The sequence below is a fragment of the Stegostoma tigrinum genome, unplaced genomic scaffold, assembly GCF_030684315.1.
Source record: "Stegostoma tigrinum isolate sSteTig4 unplaced genomic scaffold, sSteTig4.hap1 scaffold_98, whole genome shotgun sequence".
Taxonomy (NCBI): Eukaryota; Metazoa; Chordata; class Chondrichthyes; order Orectolobiformes; family Stegostomatidae; genus Stegostoma; species Stegostoma tigrinum.
Genome location: NW_026728821.1, coordinates 680,944 through 685,803, shown reverse-complemented (window position 1 = coordinate 685,803; position 4,860 = coordinate 680,944).

Genomic DNA, 4,860 nt, shown 5'->3' with positions numbered 1-4,860 from the left:
CTGTCTTAATTTATTTGACAGCTGACAGTTCAAACTGCTTGATGGTCACTTTCTCTTTTGATCAAGTTGTGGCCATTTCGTGGTTGAAACCATAGTTATTCTCGTACAAACAGTGCATGCTCTGACATGCCACTTATGAACCAGACATCCACGTTGACCATATCCTGATGCTGTGTACCACGAAAGCAAAATTCTTCACCATCTTATCTACTTGTGTTGCAATTTCAGAGAGCTATGGACTTGAACCTCCCAAACTCCCGAACACTTTTTGAGAATTTCATCAAACTGACCTCCAATGGCAGGAATGGACAGGGTCAGCTTGGATTGATGATCATAATTCAGGCTCAACAAATCTACTGGAGCATTTTGAAGATGTAACTGGTGACCATCTGCTGACTCGCCCTTGACTGACTGCTGGTAATAACAGTGATAAGCTGCATGGCTTATGCCTGCAGTAAACAGCCAGGCAAGACAGGAGCACTGTGAGACATTAGGTTCTAGTTGAGACATCAAAGTGCTAAAATGCCAGGGAAAGGCAGAGATATTGTGGCAGGCCCTAAGCAGAACATGCCTCAGGTGCTGAAAAGCATGTAGAGTTCTGACAGCAAGAATGTACTTTGTGGACAGGCAATTCTGCATCTTGATGTAACATTTTTATTTCACTCTGGCTCATTTTGCTAGATCTGCAAATATCTATTGGTCTGGCTAATTTGAGAATTGGCTTTCGGTGTAATGTGCTGATTCATTTCTGGAGAAACTCAGCAGGTCTAGATGCATCTTTGGAGACAGAGAAACAAAGTTAAGGCTTTAAGTCCAGCGAGGCCCTTCTTCAGAACTGAACAGGTTCAGAAAATGGCCTTTTTAATACCTTACCAGAGGTGGAGGAGGGCTAACAGAAAACAGAGGGTGTTGGGATGCGGTGCAAAATACAAATGGGCTTTTAATTGTGTTGAAAGAGAAGCAGATGTACAATGAGAGTAAATAAAGTTGTGAATGGGGGAGATGGGTTCCCTCCACTGAATGCAATGTTAACAAGACACAAACAAGACAAGGTCACATCGTCTGTGCCATATTGTGTTCATCATATCTCCAATAATAACCCTGAATGTGTTGAGCATATGTGAACAATCTTATATGTCTACACACATACGCTGATTAAACAGTGTATATAAAATCATTTCTCCTCCGTTCCGTTGCAACCTATTGTGTTTTTTTCACCTTGTCAGTCGCCATTCCTTCAGCCAAATTTATTCTGTCTCTTTCTCTGCATTTTATTTTATTCCATCTATGAAGAAGAAATTGCCTAATGGGCGATATCATGTTAGTCCTGTCCAGTCTGCACAGCCACTGTCCCCTCTTCCTTACTGTTCCTTAATCACTCACATAGATATTGTCTCTGACCCTTTACTCCCAATAAGCAAAGCAATTGGAAATGTAATGTTTAGTTTTGGGCTCAGGCTAAAAAATTGGTCAGGAAAGGCTGTATAAACTGCAAAAAATTTGTTTGCAACTTTAGAAGCAAATTATTGAAAATATTGTGTTAAGGATAAAATGTTCATTTATTAGTGCAGTGAGAGGAAAGTTCAGCAAAACCCACATTTCCTGCCTTTCTCCAGGCAGTTGTGGCCAGAGATGTGTTTGGATTGGCAGTTGTTGTGGTGGAGGAGACTTCGGTGAAATAACAACCTCTCATTTGGCTCTGAGGAAAATGGTTACATACGTCATCACATGTGGATAACACAGCAGAATCATCGAGCCTGTGCAGAGAAAGTATCAACTTTCTCCTCTGTCTCTATCATTGTGAGATGAATTGGAGATGGGCATTGAGACCAATAGCAGGCAATGTCACCCAAACCAGGTATTGTTGTTACATTAAAAGTGTCAGAGTGGAAGGGGTTAACTGGAACTGTTTGTTCAGTGACTTGAATTAATGTCAGTCTCCATGGATACTAACTGTGTCACTGGAGGGTTTTCCTCTTCTATTAATAAGGGGTTTCTCCCAATGCGTTATCCCACAGTATCTGTGGCTGTGGCATATTCAACACAATTGGGATCAGCAGCTCCAGAGAGAGGGAGAGATCAGAATCTGTGACCAGCAGATTGGGATGTTCCAAATTATGGATCAGAATCTCAGAACCACAGCCGGGAATGTGACAACAATGTATAAGAAACTGAGAGGAATAGATTGGAATGTTCCAGCAACGGACAGGAGTTTATCCTCTGGCCTTTACTATCTTTCTATCAATTGGGCGCCATTAACATTGTGGATAGAAGCTGTCCTGATGGTTATTCAGGCGGGTTACTATCCCATCCTTGCTATTGTTGGTGTTCCCGGTAAGTCTCTCTATCTCTGTCCATTCATTTATTCTGTGACCAGCGACCCAATTTCTAAGCTCTGTATTTGGCAACGAAGGAAACTATTGTATTCACTTTCAGTTACAAACTCAACTCTTATTCCAGGGTTTTTTTCACCTTCACTTACAAACACCCGAGGAGGAAGAAAAGTGTTCATAACCACCATTGGCCCATTTTGTCCTGATCTGATTTATATCACAATATTCCCTTTATCACTAATAATATCCTCAGTTTTCACTTCCGCCTCAGTGCTGTTTCTGATTAAATCATAATCTGCTCCTTTCCAGTTGCAGCTCTCTTCTGGCCACACTTGCAGTTATTAATATTTTGATTGTATTCTTATTTTTATCTCTACTTCGACCTATGCCAGTTGCAAAGTGTGAAGCCAGTTTGATTCTAAAATGAGGAGGTTACAGCTTTGTGTCAGTGGTTTCAGCATAACCCGTCGATGGCCATCAAATGACAGTTTCCTTGAACTGTTTAGATTCTAGAACTTTCCAAGTAGCAGTGGTGCCATGTCCATCATCTCCTAAGTGCAGTGCTCCGATGTGTTCACTTGTTGACAGAGGCTGTGTCTCTTCACCCCAACCCCCACTGACCCACTGCTGAGTGGGATACATTACTCTGTCTCCACAGAATAAGATATAGGAAATCTTCCAGAAATCCTACAGGACTGTGACTGTGAAAATGAGAAACTGTGGGAGATTAGAATTAATAAAGCGGAACTGCTCAAAACTAATTGAACTGAAGTTTGGTACTTTGCTCTGGTATGTCCCAGAGATTACTTGGAGGTGGGAATAGAGCTTGTGAAAGAGTTACAGGGTCAGACAGCTCTTCATTCCAACCAGACCGTGTCAAACATAATCCCAAACTATCCTAGTCCCACCTGCCTGGGCTTGGCCCATATCTCTCCAACTGTTTCCTGTTCATGAACTTGTCCAAATGTCATTTAAAACTTTTAACTACGAGAAAGAATTATTGATTACCATTCAAAATTCTTCAGATTCAGGAATTGCCAGTTCCTGCAGAATGGAAGTAGCTGTTGTAACGCACATAAAAAAAAACTGGAGTGAGAGGGGAATCAAAATAAAAATAAATTTTGGACAACTTGATATCTGTTATGAGGAAAATATGGAACCTTTTTTGAGGGCTGTAACAACTAGACACTTGGGAAATCATGATATGACTTGGCAGAGTCAACTTCGATTCAGGAAAGGGAAGTTATCTTTGGTAAACCTGTGCAGTTTATGTAATTGAAACATCCAAAAATTTCAGATGTGGTCCAATTTATCCCCAGAAATGTCTTCCATTGCTACTCCACCATCTTCCCTAAGATTCTATTCCTATTAACTCTAGCCAGTTCCTTCCTCATGATGTTTTTTTAGTTTCATCACTCAGTTGTAATTGTGTCACATCCAAATGCAAACAATACATTTAAACTGAAAGAAGGAGCTTTGAGAGATAAAACATGGAGAAAGATTGGAGTATTCATTAACTTGACTTATGTCATGTATGTATGAGATAGAGAGAGAGAGAATATGGGTGATGAGATGTAAAAATAGAGAAAACTGCATTATCGACTGAAGTTGATGTACTTTCCAACTTGTTTTGGCAATTCCTGTGTGTTGTGATCCTTTGCCCAGTGCATGTACGACTGAGTAATATGTATATAATAGTTGAAGTATCCACACATGAGAACCAGGGAGAGCGGTGTATTTGAATTTACAGAATACTTTTGATATGGTTGCACACAGGTGAGTGAATAAAATTAGAGTTGAGAGGTAAGGTGGAATATACTACATGGATTGAGAATTGTTTAGTTGAGACAATACAGAGAGTGGAGCCCTTTTCCAGGCTGAATGCTGCTAGTTATGGGGTATCACATGAATCAGTGTTTGGACCACAGTAATTTAAAAGGCATACAAACTATTTGGATGTGGCCAGCAACAGCATACATCTCATTTTGTAATGATTCAATGATGTGAGGTTGGGAAGTGGTGTGGTCACGAAAGGGCCTGCATGTCCTTGATCATAGGTCACCAAAATTAGTACATGCAGCGCTATCAGTCATGTGGGAAGTAAATGTTATGTTGTCCTTCATTGTAAGATGATTCATGTACATGAATAAAACCATATGTCTGCACATGTACAGCCTTGATGAAAGAGTATTTATGGGCACTGTGCATAGGCTTGATCCCTTTTGTAATGAAAGAACTCCTTGCCACAGACACGGTACAAATGGTCATCACCAGTCTAATCCCTGAGATGATGGTACCATGAGGAGCGAGTGAAGAAAGTGAGTGTTTAATATGTTGTGCTGTGAGAGAATCAGAGATTACTGCATTAAAATTACGAAGTTGGTGATGAACTCTTATATCCACAAAAGAAATTGATAGGGTGAGAAATCCCATACGTGACCCATGTAAATACATGTGGATTTTGCATGTAAAATGACATAGAGCCCCACAGTGATTCAGAGAGAAGCACAGGCTCTGAATGAACTCT